Genomic DNA, 20342 nt, shown 5'->3' with positions numbered 1-20342 from the left:
TCCCTAGAACATATATCCAAATAGTATAACGAACCAAGATCTAGAATTTGTACTTGAATTTCATCAAGGTGTTTTCTCCACATGACCAAAAGTTCAGATTTTGAAGCCTCATATAAAAAAATTATACCGGAAATACCAAGATGATCTGTTTGAAGAAGCAAAAGCCTAGAATCCAAATCTCTAATACAAAATGTTATGCAAACACCTCACAGAAAAGATAGATCAACAACTTTAAAATTATCCTCTTCGAGGGGGAACCTCCTTTACATTAAATAAATTAACAATTCTTGGATAGTTCAAATGATAAGACCTCCTTGGTATATATAGGAGTCTAAAGAGTCACAATATAATGAGAGCCTACATAAAAATAATAAGGTAAGGGCACAACAATAACAATAGTGAGCTTCTATGGGGCACAACAAAAACAACATGGGAGATACATGGCCACAACAATATTGATAGGGGCCTACACTAATAACAATAAGGGGAATACACCAGTTTTAGTTGGACCTAACAGGAAAGATAATAAAACAATAGATAAAATAATAAAATAAGAGTTATGAATTTTGGAAGGAAAAGAATAAAACTACATTTATTAATTGTATTTTTGGGTTATCTCCTTATAGGTTTAATAATATTTCATGTGTAGACACTCATTGGATGTGCAATTAATTTCCACATCAAACGAGTATCCATCATGCGTAATTTTGAGAAGACCCACATTGATCAAAATTGTTGATACATTAAAAAAAACTTGTTCAAGACGTTTTTTTAATGTATCTTCAATTTTTTCAATGTGGTTTTTCTCAAAAGTATGCATGATGCATACTCATTGTATGTGGAATTTAATTCTGGATCGAACTAGTGCTTACACTTGAAATTTGAGTAAACCTATAAGGAGATAAGCAAAAAAACAATTTAAAAAATAGTTTTTCTTATTTTCCCTCCAAAATATTTACACGTACCTCTTTTTAAATTTAAAACATTTTTATTGGTTTACATATTATGACATGGAAATTACATAAAAATTTCATGGGCAGTTTTAGGCTGAAATTTCCTCTAATGACTATGTGTAATATAATATCGACTTGTATTATATTTCCTATAATTGGTGTGTTTAATTATGTGGTTTGCACGAATATTTCGTGAAGTGGAGATATGATTAAACCACCATATTGAGTTCTCTTTATACAAATTATTAATATCATGAGGACCTTTCCAGCATAAACATATAAGCGTTAAAAATAAATACCTATATTTTCAAGAAAACACTAACTCATCATAGAACTTAGATAATTCCCCTAACCTGTAGACCATGTTGGTCATAATGTCATAACAAAAATTCACCTTTGAGCTGGGTTTATGTCCCAATAGGGTCATAGGATAGGTGCATACTAGTACCATACATAACTAGGTCATGATACCAAACCCATCAACCTCTTACAATTAATCTCACATCCCCCATTAACCCCACAACTACGGAAGTTCACCCATTACTCTACGCTTGTAGTCCACTGATTTGTGTCAATACTCTTCTGAGATGTTCAACCCCTTGTGGGTTTGGGATCCCATCAAACTTTTATGATATCTAGTCATACCACTTTTTTTCCATTTTTCCTCCCCCACAGGCTAATTCAACCAACAATGGGCACTGCCACCTCACTATTGACATCATAATATGAAAAATTTTGAATTTAAAAGATTTAATAATTCCTTTTTCTATCAAGCTCAAAAGGATACATATTTTGAGAAAACCTCCAAAACTTAGTTCTAGAAACAAATTGAGCAAGATGAAATGTTTTAGATTTAAGTTTATAAAAAAAATTATGTTTTTCTATAAAATATTATGTTATTATTTTTACGGGTAGTCATAAATCAAAGATTAAGATTTATATTAGAAATTATATTATTATATTAGAACACCTAAATTTGGATAACTGCAAAATATAGCCAGTTTGCTAAATTTACCTCTAACTTTATCCATTATTATATCCGAGAAGCCAACTAGATCATTCTTGTTTTATATCATTTTCAGTGTTACTAATTTCATTGATATTCGCTAAATATGGCATATTACACCAAAATTCACGATCCTTCAACCCGTTCATCCATAAGTCCGAAGGCCTTAACCAACTAAAATCATGATTGTGGAATGGTGTTTGGCCTGTCATGAGGTAATCACAGCCCATCCAATCCACCATGGCATGTCATGTCAACATTATGTCATCCAAAGGATTCACCTTTGTGTGCAACTTCATTCTTCTAGGGAAGGTTGTTATCACCAAAAAATTGATCATCTAGCCTAATTTACTAGATGGATAGAACTAGGCCATGTAAAGCTAATTTTACCATAGTAAAATTGCTTTCACTTTGAGAAATTACTTTATAAACCACTTTGTTAAGTAATTTATAGCTAAACCCATGAATAATAATTAAAAAAATCATTAGTTATTTTATTTACTTCTAGGAATAATTAATTAAACCATTGTTCACTTATTATTCCTTGTCATATTTTACCCAATCATGAAAAATAAGCAGATAAATAATTAATTATCTTATTTTTCTCTAAGAATAATTAATTCATCACTAATTAATTATTATTCTTTGTTAAATTTGACTATTTTCCTTAGAAACAATTAAATAAATCCTTATTTATTTATTATTCCTTAACTAATTCCTTGAGATGATAAGTAAATCATTTATTTATTTATTATTTCTAAATAAAAGTTTAAATAATTTTTCCCTCCTAAACAAGCATAATAAATATTCCAGGCAGTTATTCCAAGAATGGGATCAATAATATTTTTGTATTGTTCATGATTGAGGATAACTCAATATTTTGTTATAAATAGAAGGGCTTTCCATTCATTATTCACTTATGATTATTTCCATTGTTGCACTCACTGTTGTAACTCTGATTACTTTCATTGGCACACACCATATTTTTGCTGGGTTTACACATTATAGAGGAGAGAGACTCTAGACAAGTTGAAGACATTTGAGGATACCTAAGAACCCATCCCGTAGAGGGGGACTAGTAACATTTATTTATTCACTTCACAGGTGTTATAATAAAACTATTCTTTGTATATCTGGTTTCCATTGGACAATTGGAGTTATTACTCTTTCTTTTTGTTGTTTAACTATGATTGTGGCATAAATCCAAACTTTGGCAGATTTTTCTTGCATCAGTTGCTATAGACCTACAACGTTTAGTAGCCATTTATATTGTTGAGATTGTTTGTCATCCACAATTGTAAGTGGGTTCTTTTTGTACATCTTTGAGAAGAAAACACTACATCAAAATTTGTGACGCTGCTAGGTTTATACTTCAAATCTAGAAACATGGGTGACCTTCAGTTTTTAGCTTAGGGTTTCTTCTTTTTCAATTCTCTTAATGTTTCCTAGTTTTTTAACCCTAGATCTATTAAATTTCTAACTTCTGCAAGATTTTTGGTCATTTCAGCAGATCACAGGAACCAGCCGCGACAAAGGCGACACTTTTTTCTTAGATTTGTTGACCATATCCGTGGAGTAGAAATCACACTTTTTGGCCCAAAAAAGTGTGATGTAGAGGCCAAAGCGCACTTACCAACACAAAAAGCATGATCCCAACTGGAAAACAAGTTACTACCTGTGATTTCTGGGTTTTAGGGTTTTTCTGAGATCTGTTTTTGGGTTTTGCAGAGAGCTATCTGCTGGGTTGTCTGACCTCTGTCTCATCCTACTTAAGCCTTGATCTACTCTGATTTACTCATCAAAGTCGAATTTAGCCCCCACTAGGGCTTCTAGTATGCTTCCAACTTTATAGGAGGAGTTTCACTAAGTGAGTAGTTTGAATTTCTGTAGTGCTTTCAGCCTCGTTTTCCATATTTGTACCCTTATATTTCATATCTATAAAGATAGGTTGTCACCATCCATAGTTTCACATTTAAAATTGTTTGGTCAGTGGCCTTAGGGTCCCATTGGTTTCCCTAGGTGTTTCACCCATCTCCCTATCTTTTTGCAATGATCTTCCCCTCTGATTTTTTGTTCTTGTTGTATCACTTTCCAGTAGCTTAGTTTCACTTGATCCTAGTCACACAGACATTTAGATCTCTTGATCATTTTAGTGTATTTTCTATTGATTTAGCCACGAAACAACATAGTGTTTTCAAACCCAGATTGGGTGGGGTTTAGTTAATTGTTTTCCTGTTCATTTTCTATTATTAATTTCAGTTTATTTTCAACAATATTTTTTCTTTTTTACATTCACAATCTGGACTTGCTCAATAAGTACACTTGTAGACACAAGCACACCTTAAGCAAAGGTCGCTTGGTTTACGTTGCGAATTGAAGACTTAACATAATAAATTTATCTCCCCTCATCAAGACAAAGGCATATTATTGATCTCTCTTCACAATTTATGTGTCACGTTTGTCTTACCACCATTGCATCACCAAGGCATTTGTCGTGGAGACTATTAGGCCCTCACCCCCAGTTTCTGCTTAGGCATATTACTCCTCCCTGCTAGATCTGAGTTCATAGCCCTCCAAGTCCCCACACTGAACCTTCTACTAGTCAACCCAATTCCTCATCCAAGTCTGAGCCTCCTTCACTACATATCGCCACCATGTCTGGACCGACAGCTAGTGTAGGAACCCAACCTGGTGATTGCTCCAATTCTATCCCAATGGTCACATCAAGTAGAACAGTCTCAAAAACCATTCTGGCTACCCCCATGCTCCCCTTTATGGTTGGGTTAAGTCTACCATATTTTAACCAGTTGATAAACGACCCCATGCACCATGATGTTGGTTGGCCTTCTATACCTACTAAGCTCCACTCACACATACCAAAGTTGAGGGTAATGGTGGAGAGGATCCTACCAACCATGTTCGATCCTTCTACATGTGGTGTTCGTCCAACTCCATAACCGATGACTCCATTCATCTTCAGATATTCCAATGCACACTCACTAGAGACGTAAACTAGCCGGCCACATCTCATTCCATTTTCACGACGCTTTCTAAAGCTGTCCTCTCATATTTCTAGTTACCTATCCAGTATGACACTAGTATAGATCTATTGACCTCATTCCATTAGTCCTCTGCCACTCGCCTATCAAACCATTTCCAAGAGTCACGTAGAAAGAGGAGCACATGTCGTGGCCCGCCCTTCAAAGACTATGTCTATCTAGATTGGTTTCTTAGGAGCCTTTTATCTCCCTTTGGAAAATATGTCATGTCCCATTTTCCTCAGACCGAGGAAGAAGCTATCCAAATTTCTCTGATATATGACCTGATTTATGCACAATCTGGTTATGTCTATACCATCGTTCCACAACTCGCTCGTCTTAGAAGTGCCGATGCACCGGGGGCATCTCACGCCACCGATGGTATCATTGGAACCCTACACATCCTTCGCCATATACTTAGCAAAGTTGTGGCTATCTGCAGGGGGCACCAGTTCCTCCAACACTTCTACCCCTCCTTTTAGCAACATTTTTTGAGGGCCCCAACATGTCTACCAATCCATTGCTCCTCATTATGCATAGTCGAGTGCTCTAAACCCTCAAGAATTAGCACCGCAACCTCCAATGCATCCTCAACCCAAACAACCACTGCCCCCTCAGGATCAAGTGTTTACAGAGTAGAGTGTGAGCAATCCCTAAAATTCAAAGAAAAAGAATAAGGAGAAAGGTAACAAAGGTAACTAGGGTAATCAAGGTAATCAACCTAGTGAACCCCAGGGGAACCAACCTAACACTAACAACCAACAATAGGGAATCCAACCCAAGTAGAGCAAGGTTATCCATACGATCAAGCCTTTTTCATGTTGTGGTGTACATGGCCATTATATCTGAGATGTGCCAAACATGGGAAGCTCAAGAAGCTTCTAGAGGTCAACAATCACCTCAAAATCTTGTGCCATCTCAACCGACACTACTCACAAATCCTTTCCCTCAGCAAGGATTTGTTGCTGCTCAACCTCAACCAAGTCAAGTAGCCCATCCCCACCAACCTTCTAGTCCTGGTGACTGCCAAATCCTCATGATGAACTCTGATGAGGTTAATCCCTTTGATATCAACCAGCAAACTCGGTTGCGTCAATATGACAAGCCATTGACTTCATCCGCCACTGAGTCCAAAACCAAAGCATCTGCTAAGCCTCTTACGACACAAAATGGTCCATTAGAGATCCCTCAACCTAAATTTGAGATCATTTCAAAGAACCCAAAGGTACCATTACATCATAATGCAACTTCTAATGGAGCTTCCCATTCATATAGTATAGTAGATGACTTGGTGCAATCACATGTCGCCATGTCGATGCTAAAAGTACTCCAGTCATGCCCATCTCAAAACAAATCTGTACTAACTTCCTTGGGTGTAGTAGATCCTTCTGAGGATTATTTGATTGTCTTCCATGTCGATACATCAGAACATCTAGCATTTCCTTCATCTGTTTCTTTCTAGATACTAGTTAGAGTCTATAATGCCATCATCTCCCGATGCATTATTGACAAAGGTGCCTCCACGTGTCTGATGCCTGTTGTTATTTGGAAAAAGCTTAAGTCACTTGATTTGTTCCCCTCCACCATCACTTTGTGTGTTTGGGACAGACACTCCTCCTAGCCCCTTGGCATGTACCACAACTGTCCAGTGACCATTGTAGGCATGACTATCCATGTCGACGTTGAAGTCATTGATGCCCCTTTAGATTAGAACATTCTTTTAGGTTGTAGTTACTCATATGCCATGTCATTCGTCGCATCTATGGTGTTCCACAAGATGTGCTTCCCCTATGAAGGGAAGATCCTCACGATCGATCAGTTGACATAATACGAGTGGGAATTCGTGACCACCCCCGAGTCCATTATCTTGTTAGTGTCTACTAAATAATCTTCAGCTCCTCTCACCAGTGTTTCACCCAGAGTCTATAAATATTCCTCATTGTCAGGTGCTTTCCGTGGTCCTCCCCCTCCCATTTTAGAGCCTAACTCTATGAGTGTTTGCATGTTACGAGAGTCACGGGCTGTCGTTAAGTAGTCTAGTACATCTGAACAACAGCTAGCTCCTTAGTACCTTGTTGTTTCCATCCCAGCTGAGCCCTCTAGATCCACCCCCTAGGACCTCCTCCGTTTGTGGGTACCTCTCTTATGCTTCCAACAGGAAATATTCCTTCATGTCTCAACCATCCAAGAGCTATTCTATCGGGACATTACACTATGGGCTAGATACCCTTCTTATCCCCCCCTCAAGGAGTATTTTATGTCTTGTTCATGGCTTCGTTGGCCCTTCCTAACATGACTCTGGTGATCCGAGTATGGTACATCGATCCTCCTTCAAGAATTGCGCCTGGTCAGCAAAGACCTTACCATGCCTTGCCTCGGTTCAACTGGTCCCTACGGCCTCTGTCGCTACTTCAGTTCCATCATAACCTCAACGTGAACGAACTCCTATTGTGAAAAAATCTAGACAGGGGGCAAAGCTACGAGGAAAGAACCTAAGGATAAGGCCCCAAAGTCTTCAAGCCTGTGCGTTTTGTGTAAAGTTTTTGGACATGCCACCAATAATTGTCATGAACTTCCTCAACTTAAACCTTTGGTTCATGAAGTGTTCCCCTAGTCAAATATCTCAGAAGTCCATGTAAACTTGCCGGGCCCACCCAAAAACTCAGAACGTTGCGCAAAAATCACCCTTGTGCCTTGTGTGATCATCATGGTCACTATTCCCATTGTTTCCCTTGTCCCTGCGAATTTAGCAATTTCCTTAAGGCACTTCGCAAATACAAGGCAAATTCTAGTGGATCATCTACTCATTTACCCATGAATTCTGGTACCACTAGTCAACCAGAATAGGGGTACTCTGGTCCCACCACCATGATCCCTCTCCCCGATGTCAAGATGACGAACACCATAGGCCATATCCTTTATGTGTCTTCATCCTTGAGTTCCTCGCAGGAAAACCCTTCTAAGGTTTCTACACGTGCTTATATTGAACCTCTTTCGATGGAATCCCAGGTCTCAACATCCGTATATCCTCCATCTACCATCTCTTTGTCTACCATTCAAGATGATGGGTATGTGAACTTTCTTGCTCAGATTGATGCACCGGGTAATGCTGCTGCATCATGTAGTCAGTCTTCCTCCCATCTGCCCATATTTCATTCTCATGAAGACATCATGCGAGCTATGTCTACCCCTAATTACCCTTGCACTTAGACAAGGGGAAATTTATTTAGAGGATTTTGAAGACCATTTCCTTCCTAATTCTCCCCATGCACTCTACCTCAAGAAATTTTTCTCATAGCACATCCCTTTCATTTGCATGTCTTTATTTCTGCCATGAAGTTAGATAGATTGCATCATCTCATTTGTTACCTTTTTCACCTTTCAGATGGAAGCATCATCCACACCATATATCCATCATGCCGACGCTGTGAGTCACTTCTCCTTGAATCTAGCCTTGGAAGACTAGGCCATTTTTACCCCCTTACATACGTTAGTCATTTCAAACGATGTATGCATTGGATATATCACCAATAATTAGGTTGAATATGATGCAGTGATAGGTTTATTAGTTGATTCCCTCACTCATTGCATCCTTCATCTTCATGTTTGTTTAGATTCATTTCCACTTGTCATGCAAGTGAATGGTGTCTATCATGTGCATAACCAAGTCCTCTTTAGAAAATATCTATGAGTTAAGCTATTGGTACGTTAATTTGAAACCATTACTTTCAGTCATGTTCCTAGAGCCCAAAATAACTATGTAGAAATCATCACAAATAACATCCTAGATTGGCATTTATCACATGTATACCACATAAGATAACCATAAAAAAAACAAATGGTGAGCCATCATCATCATATAAAATGTATAATCATATTATGTATCATAAAAGTGTTTGTAGGCATAGCTCTAAATACATCCGACATGCCCATTGCATGTTACAAAAATCAAAATCAAAGTGACCCGCATGTCCTTACATCTAGTCATTGTCTAACGGATCTTGCACCAAAGGCTCCTCTCCACCTGCACGTAGATCACATACTGTCTGACTAGCAATTTCCACGCACTGCATGATACCTCGCCACTCTGAGGGAAGACCGATGCACTCATCTATGTACCAATCCTCTAAGTCATGCCATTCGTGCTCTGAAACTTTGGTCAAGAGTACATCAAACCTACGATGAAGATCAGTGAGCAACGCAGTATCCTCTGGACATTGATGTGACGATGATGTCCCTTGACCTACAACCTGAAACGATGTGACTTGGCCTACATATCCTGCTGGCTTTACTAGTGCTATGTCTTCATAAAACATATTTTACACTCAGTACCATATACATGTGATAGAAATATGAAATGCACCATAAAACTAACAACTTAATACTTACCGTCTCGTCCCCATGCTCACCCAGGCGGAAGTGGCAAGTCAGGATCCCCCTGATAGTTCATCCTGCTATAAGGGTAATTTTCAATGTAAAGGGGCATCTAATCCTAATGTGTGAAAAACTCTGGTTGGAACACCCATCCAACACCCCCTCCTCCTCCTCTTTGCAGTAGCTACCCCCAACGGTGCATCTTGGGCTACTGTGGGCCCCCATTTCAAATATTTACATGAGGATGGATAACGTGTATCTTCTCAAAGAAGAATGAACACAGTATTGTACCCAAATCACAGTCACAATTCACCTGCCTCCTGCAAAGACTTAACTGTCATTTCACCAATGAAAACATCATCTGGGCCCACCCATAGTAGGTCCCGACAAAAATACTCTCAACTAACGTCATCTGCTCACTAGTGATTTGGTGGAATGGCCGGCTACCCAGGACCCATAGTAGAGATACATCAATAGCCTATATCTCTAGCCTCTTTATATCAACAAGCGGGATAGCCGTACCCTTGACAAGAACACGCCATCGACAATGGCACTCCATAAACTCAGTAATGTTCCTCGCATGAGGTAACATCGGATGAATACCCCCCACCACTCCGAGGGGAGGTAGTATGGGCATGAAGTAAATATCCTGTAATATTAGCTCAATCTTGTGCCCCTACACAACAAAGACCTCCTAGTATAGATCCCAATAGCTCACAATTCTCGATAGCAAGGGCTCATCTACCCTCATTAGTGGGTTCTCTACCAGCATGAGAATACCATAACAAGCGAATGCCCCTCGAACCCCTAATGCCCTTGGATCTTGGATCGAAGAGTATCCAAGTCTTGTTCACACTAGTTGATTTTTAGCTCTGCCATGCCTACAAAACACCACATGTCTTGTCAGTTCAGAGAAGAAAACAATGGTCTACATTGATCAGCCTACAGCCCCCACCAGGCTAGTAGACCAACCCTCTCTCCAGCCCCAAATCGTAGTTTTCAACCGACAAAGTGCGAGTTCACATGTTTCAAGTAATTTCTTGTGAGCTAGATGACACATATAGGCACAAAAAGTGTGATGCAACCATGAGAAAGAGCAGGGGTATCTCATGGAGCTGCTAGGTGCCTAAAATCAAGAAATAAACCACTGAAATTGAAGAGATGAGTAAGGCCACCTACCCGAAATTCGTAGATCCTGATACCGAAATTCGGTTTTTCTGCTACGATCTCTACAATATTTAGGGGATTTTCCTCCTCTACAAATTCACCACAGCGCACTTAGCAAATGAATCCAAATTGGAGGGAAAACGTCCTTTCATTGAAAAAACCAAATTTTTTTGTCACCCATTATGACTAGACCATAGCTCAGTTTGATGAACCATCAATGCTATTGGAAAGTTGTCATCGATATCTATAATGGGTCTTCCTCATTTTTTTATGATTTCACACTTCACGAGGAAGCCACTTTTCCAAGAAAGGTCACTTCTTCGCCTCTCAAAATGGAATTACGTCATAAAGCGACACTTGTATTTTGAGGTCCACCTCCTCTTAATACTTTTCATACCATATGCCCACTTTCTTAATGAGTAACCATCATTTACTCATGTTTTGATGGTCACCATCAAGCCTAGTCTGTGTAGAAGTGTCACCAAGTCACCCTTGGTCAAAGCATCCACGATGAGTCACCTTTGCATTCTTGGAATCTATTTCATGTCCCATTATATCATGTCACAATATTCCATCCATCATTGTATCCCATTCATCCTATGTTGCTCATATTAGCCTCCAGTCATACTGTCCCCCATCCCCTCCGTAGTTGAGTCAATCATTGTCACGTCCACCATGCACTTTATGCTCTAACAAGGGAAGATGTCTATTTGTACCTCAGTCCCACATTCCCATTATCCCCGGTTTCAGTCCATCAATCACATTACTATTTTCCTTCATGCTTTAGTTAAGGATCCTCATTGCCTCACCTATCGTGGGCCCTATTCTGTTGAAATCAACTCATTTATTCAAGAAGAACAACCTAGATGGCAGTGTATCTTGATTCCAGCTCCCATTCTTGTTCAACACCTTGGATCGAGTAGACAGACTCATTATTTCCCTTTGACTTAGTTGTTTCAAGTTCGTGATTCATACACTTTATGATCGAGTGATGCAGTAGATTGTACTAGTGATTCCCGGGTGTGTGAGATGTTTTAGGCGTCATGAGGGGGTGGCCATTCAGGTAGCCCCCTAGATGCCCGGATGCATTCCTATTATGCTACAACCTCAGATGTAGTTCCATAGGGTTGATGGGTCCGATCCTTACCAATCATAGTGTTGATAGTATGCACGTCTCCTCCAAATGATCCATTCAATTTTTTAGAGCCCTTCCTTGTTCAGAAGGGCTTCTCCAGTGGTTCTACCCTCCCTCCCACCCATTTCTTGAGGGAAGGGCCTTTGTATATCATGTACTCAAATATTATTGTATTCAGTCCCGACTCATGTTTTTGCAGGTGCATTACATATATGGGACACATTGTATTATTTTTTGGCTTTGTTATGCTAGCATGTCATGTATCATTCAACATGTACATCATTGCTCAATTTCACATTTCTGGGTGAACCATTATTTTTGTATTGAGTTATCTTGGCGGGTATGGGTATGCCTCCCTCGCCTCATTGAGGTCTGGTACCACAAAATAAAAGGATAATTGCATTAGTCTATCCCCCTGCATCCCTATCCTCTTTCCATTCAGCTTCATTGGCCTCTCTCTCTCTCTCTCTCTCTCTGACTCCCCTGTGTTGTCTAGTGCTTGTGTATTTACAACGTACTTCGATCATATGTTTTTCTCCTAACAGTCGTACATTGGGGGGAAGTCTGTTATCACCAAATTTTTTATCATCTAGCCTAATTTACTAGATGGATCAAAGTACACCATGCAAATCCAAGTTTACCATAGTAAAATTGCTTTTATTATGAGAAATTACTTAATAAACCACCTTTGTTAAGTAATTTATAGTTAAACCCATGAGGAATAATTAAATAAATCACTATTTATTTGATTTTCTTCTAGGAATAATTAATTAAACCATTGTTCAATTATTATTCCTTGTCATATTTGACCCAATCATGAAAGATAAATAGATAAATCATTAATTATCTTATTTTTCTCTAAGAATAATTAATTAATCACTAATTAATTATTATTCTTTGTTAAATTTGACTAAATCCCTTCGAAATAATTCAATAAATCCTTATCTATTTATTATTCCTTAAGTAATTCCTTGAGATGACAAATAAATCATTTATTTATTTATTATTTCTAAATAAACGTTTAAATACCTTTTTCCTCCCATAGAGGCAGACTGATAACATTTATTTGTTACCTTCACAGGTGTTATAATAAAACTATTCTTTGTATATCTGGTTTCCATTCAACAATTGGAGTTATCACTCTTTCTTTTTGTTGTTTAACTATGATTTTGGCATAGGTTCAGACTTTGGCAGGTTTTGTTTCTATAAGTTGTTATAGATCTACAATGTTTAGCAGTGATTTATATTGTTGATATTCTTTGTCATCCACAATATTAAGTGAGTTATTTTCATACATCTTTGACAAGAAAACACTATAACAAATGTCTCTGGGGTAATGTGGCTCTAGAGACCACAATATGCCAAACAATTATTTTCTCCATTATTGTGTTTACTGTCCACATACTCTCGACTATGCATCATCATGAGACTTGTCCTTGTGCCTCTATTGTGTTCTTCCAGGGAAGGCCTCCCACGATGATGTGGTTTTGAGCTCTTCCACGTACTAACTTTCTTCAGTTACCTCTCTATCTACCTGTTGCATCACCTGCTCCACAATTCAATACAATTGCAATATGAAACTCACAAGACACTACCAACATGGACATTGGCATGAATTGGGTCAATACTTTATTGCAAACCAATTGCCAACATTACAACATACCTCATCACCCCAACTTCTCTTCGATTTAGGCCATTAACAACCCCATGTCCCTCGATTAATTGAATTTTAAGATTAACTAAAGGACTACTAAGGCATAATTCACATAAAGCAAAGGAAACCCATTGTTATAACATTGTTAATGACCTAACTCAACCAAGGAAACCTCTCATAAGTAATAGAGAGCTATGTTCACTTACTTCTTCAAGGGGAAGCCACTTAAAGAAACTTTGCAAATAAAATAATAATTCCTAACAAAACATTAAATGAAAAGACACAACATCTTTATTTATTTAAAAATTTTATTTTTTTAATGTACTTTGACCTAGCAAAAATGTTTACAAGAAAAGACACGACATCTTTGCTATACTAAGCACAAAACAACATCTCAATGCAATAACTATACTAAAACATTTAAAAGGCATCTCAGCGCAACAATTATATTAAAACAATTATATTTAAATTAAAACAGTTAGGAATAAACTCTTACCTAAAACATACATTTACAAGGGCATTTCAACGCAATAATTAAATTGAAACAATAATATTTAAATTTAAACAGTTAGGGATAAACTCTTACCTAGATAGCTTGAAACACATTTAAGTTTACATGGTTGACATTGATATTTTGAAATGTTTAAATTTAACTCAACAAGTTATACATTGAAATGTGCCACATCACCGTTTAGAATATGATATATGAGGAGAATAAAATGAGTAATCTTTCACTTTATAGTGTTTACATTCTAGGTTACAATCTATAATATGATATGTCAAAAGAGTAAACTGAGAAATAATGTTGGCAGGAAAAAGTTTTGCAAGTTTTATAGGGTGTTCAAGTCACCTTCAACGTTTCCATTTACAATTCCCACATCATGGAAATGAACATATTGGAAAGTCCAGAGTCTTGGAAGGTGAGGTTGCTATCATATTCTAATGTTTTAGATGATGCACCAAGAACTGCATGTGCCAGTCTAAATTGCTGCCCATCACTGGCTTCTTTGACTTGAGAAGACCAGAAGGACCAAAGTAACTGTATGGGATCAGTTTGCAGAAACCTCCTCTACACCCTATTGCCATCAGGGAAACAGACACCTAACCTACAAATGTCGACACCTTGTGGCTCCTTTAGGAGAGCTAGGTACTCTAGTTTCACTGCAACATTTTGTTGATTATCATCCTTGATTTCCTCTACTGCTTTTTGTTGATTATATTCCTTGATTACCTTTACTGCTTTTTTTTCATTATCCTACTTGATTGCCTATACTGCTTTTTGTTGATTATCTTCCTTGATTTCCAAAGAAGCAAAGTCAACTGAAATGTCTTTCGCTCCCTGTTGTACTATTTGTTCCTATGCAAAATTATCATTAACATTTGATGTCACCCTCCTCCTTCGATGGTTGAATTTCTTGAGTCCCTTATCCATATAAGGCATTAAATCCTGTAACAGTTCCTATGGATCGATGGTGCCTGTCCAAGCTTTCATTTTTTGTCCAGCGATAGAATCAATAACAAGTGTTGATAGAATCTCATTCAAATGATAATAGGTGAACACCCTTCGCACTTCTTCATTGTCGTCATAATTTTTCCAGAAAATGAAAAATGCACTAATTGTCTCCCTCAAACCTTCGTTGGCCCAAGTGTCTCTATTAAGCATATAAGAGATAAATTTTTTTGGGCTTGTATATTTCCGATGAGCCATTTTCCTTGGCCTGCAGCTTCCACCTTCCCCTACTCAAAACTTCCTTTGAAAATCAGTTCGAATGGTGGGCGATACAGCGCTTCCAATCTATCATTGCCTTTATCCTAGAAAGCCAGGAGGAATTAGATTTTTCCGATTCTTGACCTCTTCTTCATATAAACTCATCATCGTATAATTCTTCCCTCTTAACTAGTAGTGGTGGGCATACATAGTCTGTATGGTCACTATACTCATGCCTTTGCCTTCCACCAATGGAGCATTACTTAAATTAGAACTAGTAGAAGCTGATGGCAATTCATGATTATCAAACTGAGCATAGAATAACTGTATTGCTTCATCTAGATTCTAGTTGGTCACATCCAAAAACTTCCGTGCATTTTTTGTCGATTCCCCAACTATTTCAATGAATGAAACAATCTGTTCCTGCTTCTCTATGGAGGTTTCCATTTATTAGGCATTTTTTTCATAACAGAAATATAAGTTCAAATAGATTCCCCACAGAAACCACTTGTCTGAATGCAATTTCTAAAGTATTTTTTCCTTTCTGTTCTTTTTAGAAAGTATTAGTTTTAGAAATAATATCATGTTAATAAAAGAGTATACCACCTTAGTAATAAATGGGTGATGGAATTTTTAATAAAATAAATCAGACAAAATTTTCGATTCTAGCTTTACTGTATCATGACTACATTGAAATCTTTGTTATGCATTTTCTCCTTTGAGCCTATGTGAACCTCTATGTGTGATTTTAAATGATCAATTACAAATCAATTGGTATAAGAGCCAATGATCAAGGTTTTTTTTATTTTTCTGTTTTTTTATTTTTTTTTCTTTTTTGTTTCAGAACTTTTTGTTGTAGCATTCTCACACCATTCTCAAGGTTCAATCGACATTCTTATCTAGTATTATTTTCTTTGGGTGCATGAAAGCCATGCATCCACATTGACATCCCTCCAATGAAGAATCACCAATTCACGACTTAGAAATGTCTCTCCATAAGCTTCTTGCTATACAAAAACAAAGGCACCCTTTAGGAGATATGCAACTCGATACCCTATTGCAATTGCCAAAACTCTCAGGCTAATTTAATCGAGAGGTTGTTGATTCTTGGCTTCATAACCTCTCTACCTACTTTAAAATAATTTCTAACTTAGTAGAGTGAACGAAGCTTCAAATTTCCAACCTATAGTTGGAAGGCATTGCGCAAGCTTGGTGGAATACTTAGCTCGAGCATTTTGATCTAGTCAATGAGCTTGGGAGACCATAGAACCTAGATCTACTTGCACATGCATTAATTGTTTGGACGAATTTTTCTAGGCTTTGAAGGCATGTTTTCATCTTCTAGGGTCACTTCATAATCTTCTAGCAAAGTGGTTACAACTCCAACAACTTCAGAGCCATTCAGTGAAATCCTACATCAATGTATTTTGCAAACTACATTTCTAGCTACATATTTCAGACCTTCAGGAGGTACTCATTATTAAATTCAATTCTCGTTTATTATGGAGTTTTTGTAGAGAAGTGGAATTGTTTGACAGTGACTCCTTGGATAAAGCCTTTCTGTGGGCATTAACCGTAGAATGTAAAGTGGTTCCTCGAATTCGATCTCCTCAATCTCATTCTTCCCCTTCTAGTGCTAGTCCTTCATCTATTTTCCCTTCCTCATCTTCCTTCTCCACCTCTCGTAATCCCACATGGTGTACTTATCATAAAACCAACTCCGATATCACTACTGACTCTCGAGTACTTCAAAATATTTGGTTTGAGACTTTTGTGATCCATATTGAGTATGAGAATGTCTTTCAGATTAATCACATTATTAGTTATTTGTTGACATTTTGAACCATCTAGTGTTGTTCATCCTTACCACAAAGTTAAAAAAATCGATCTATCATTATGTTTAAATAGCATAGATGTATCATGTTCCAGAAATAAAAGTTAGAAAAATAAAATATTTTAATTGAAATATGAAAGTTAGGTTAGAGTATAAAACAATTAATTAGTTATGGAAAATATCTATTTTAAAAACAAAAACCATGAAATTGGGAAACAAAAAGAATAGAAAAGAAAAAAGAAAAGAGAAATTTTGCAAGTTATATAGGTTTCCATTTACGATTCCCACATCATGGAATCCAACGTATTGGAAAGTCTTGAGTCTCAAAAGGTGAGGTTTCTATTGTATTCTAATGTTTTAGAAGATGCACCAGGAACTGCATGGGCTTCTTTGACTTGAGAAGAACAAAAGTACCAAAGTAACTACATGGGATCAGTTTGCATAAACCTCCTTTGCACCCTCTTTCCATCAGCGAAACAGACACCTAACATATAGATGTTGACATTTTGTGGCTCCTCTGCGAGAGATGGGTACTCTCGTTTCACTCCATCTTTTTGTTGATTATCTTCCTTGATTACCAAAGAAGCAAAGTCAGCTAAAACATCTTTCACTTGTACTATTTGTTCATGTGCAATATTATCATTAACATTTGATGTCACCCTCCTCCTCCTTCGATGGCTGAATTCCTTGGGGCCCTTATCCATATAAGGTATCAAATCCTGTAACAATTCCTGTGGATCGATGGTGCCTGTCCAAGCTTTCATTTTTTGTCTAGTGATAGAATCAAGAACAAGTGTTGACAAAAACTCACTCAAATGATAATAGGTGGACGCCTTTCACCCTCCTTCATTGTCATCAAAAATTTTCCAGAAAATGGAAAATGCACTAATTGTGTCCCTCACACCCTCGTTGGCCCAAGTGTCTCTATTAAGCATATAAGAACTAAACTTGTTTGGGGATTGTATATTTGTGATGAGATATTTTCCTTGGCATGCAGCTTCTACCTTCGCGTGCTCAAAACTTCCCTTGAAAATGAATTCGAATGGTGGGTGATATAAAACTTCCAATCTATCATTGGCTTTACCCCAAAAATCCTAGGAGGAATTAGGTTGTGTCAATTCTTGACCTATTCTTCGTATAAACCCATCACCGTATAATGCTTCCCTCTTAACTGGTAGTGGTGGGCATACATAGTCTGTATGGTCATTGTACTCATGGCTTTGTCTTTCCACTACTAGAGCATTACTTAAATTAGAACTAGTAAAATCCGATGGCAATTCATGATTATCAAACTGAGCATAGAATAACTATAACACTTCCTCTATATTCTAGTTGGTTGCCTCCAAAAACTGCTGCGCCTTTTCTGTTGATTCCCCAACTATTTCAATGAATGAAACAATCTGCTCCCGCTTCTCTGCGAAGGTTTCCATTGATTAACCATCTTTTTCTTACCAAAAATCTATTTGTGTATGTATTTATGTAGAAGATACACCAAAACCCAGAGGCACACAAATGTTATTGCTAGAGTATATGTCAAAAATAACTCATGGGAGAGAGAAACAGACCCCACTCTTAAAATGTACTATACTAGTTTGGGTGCACATTATTCAAAGTCACTATTCACTATTGTAATTCGACTGAGTGGCTAGTCAAACTGGTTTATGGTGTGTGTCGTCAACCCGTCATATTTTTATCATGTGCGATCTGTTGGGCACAGGATCCCCCAAGGGAAGTTTTGGGGCTTAGAGCCCAAATTTTGGTCAATTTTGTAATTCTAATGTAAATACTCTGAATTTTGTGGGTGCGGAGCACGTAGAGTCATAGGGTTATCTACCCTTATTATGTTATTGTAATTTCGGCTATAGAAGATCTACCCATGATCCGCAGACCATGGGATTATATAAATAGAGCGAGGCTCTAGGTAGTTAATCCAATCAATCACAATAGATCGAATGATGAGGATGTACGCGAGATAGTTCTGAAGTGTAAAGTCTAGTTTTGGGTCATAGCGTAGGAAGAGGCTCTGCAGCTAAGTGCGCAGAGGCCTAGTAGTCTGCAACTGAGTGCACGGACCCCTGCAACTAAGTGCACAAGGTGAGTCGAGTCTGTAAACAGTTGGAAGTATTAATAAATAGAAGTTTTCTATCATTTCTGTGCATTTATTTCATGTTTATGCATCAATTATATTGGATACAAATTTCACTTCTAATGCTTATATGATGAACGAATGTGTATAATTGCATTGATTAAGTGAATGCAAGTTAGAACATCTGTTTACTTGAAGATAATCAAAATCTCTCAATAATATAAGTAAGATACTTAGTCTAATCGGGAATTAGTGTAGTACCTTGCCGTAGCAGCGCGAAATCATCTTAGCCCTTAGTTAGGGCTGCGCGAAGGCCGATTGTATTATATCGTGAAGGTACCGAAGGTTAAAATAGAATGCAAAGAAACCTGCGTGAAGGTAGGTGTAGTTGGACTAAATCGACATCACATCCATCTCAAGGGTGTGGAAACTTAGTTCCAACATCCCCCCATACTCCTTTAGCTGAGACTTCAATCCACGCTCCGTGGGTTGATGCCAAAGGGCCAATAGTGTAGGGATTTGTTAGGCTAAATAACTCTGAACCTAGGTTAGGCCCCCATAAGCCAACAAATGGTTCCACTCCTAGGACCAGAATCTACATGAGAGATGTGTGATGTCGTATATTTGGAATCCAACTCAGAGGGAAATTGAAGGTTGATTGGACAGAAGAATTCACGAGTTTGCGACGCAGGAGAACCAAATCCTGGGACTATCAAAAGAAGAGTGGCTAGATAGCTACCCGTATACGGAGATCCATGAAGTCTTTTTCATGTCCTTCCCTACTAAGCTATACGAGTGGATCGCGAAGCTAGCAGATAACTAGGGGAGGTGGAAACTTGACAGTCCTATTATGTGGACCCCAGAGATAGTGCGAAGGTTGGAAGTGTTGGAGGATAAGATCACGCATGCCATTGATCAGTAGCTCAATCAAATTATAGGAGGATTTGTTACTGAGTTGACGGTTCACACCTCAGTCAGCTACAACGAGGCAGAGCAACACTTTCTCAAAGGACTACGAGGTAAGTATGTAAAGTCATTGAATACTTGGATTAAAAGGCTATTGTGTAAAAATTGGATTATGGAGTTACCTTGATGTTCGGGGCTACATGAAGTGGAAAGGTTTATAAATGAAGGAAATAAGGGTCCAGAAAATAGCCCCTTAATTTCACCTCCACGAGGGGACAAGGAAGAGCTCGTGAAGGTCTCTCCGCGAAGTGCTATTCAGCTGATAAGACAAAGAATTCTACAAATACCACCTCCACCCACACCACAACCGCCATCACGTCTATCTTCGCCCATATCAACTCCACCACAACCGCAATTGAGTATGGAAAACACAATGAAGTTGCATATGTTCAAAGGTTTGTGAAATGAGAATTCGAACCAA

This window comes from Pinus tabuliformis, chromosome J (assembly GCF_031772625.1).
Source record: "Pinus tabuliformis cultivar Carrire ecotype Pingquan chromosome J, CPIR1, whole genome shotgun sequence".
NCBI lineage: Eukaryota > Viridiplantae > Streptophyta > Pinopsida > Pinales > Pinaceae > Pinus > Pinus tabuliformis.
The sequence above is the reverse complement of the archived record's forward strand: the minus strand, read 5'-3'. Positions refer to the sequence as shown.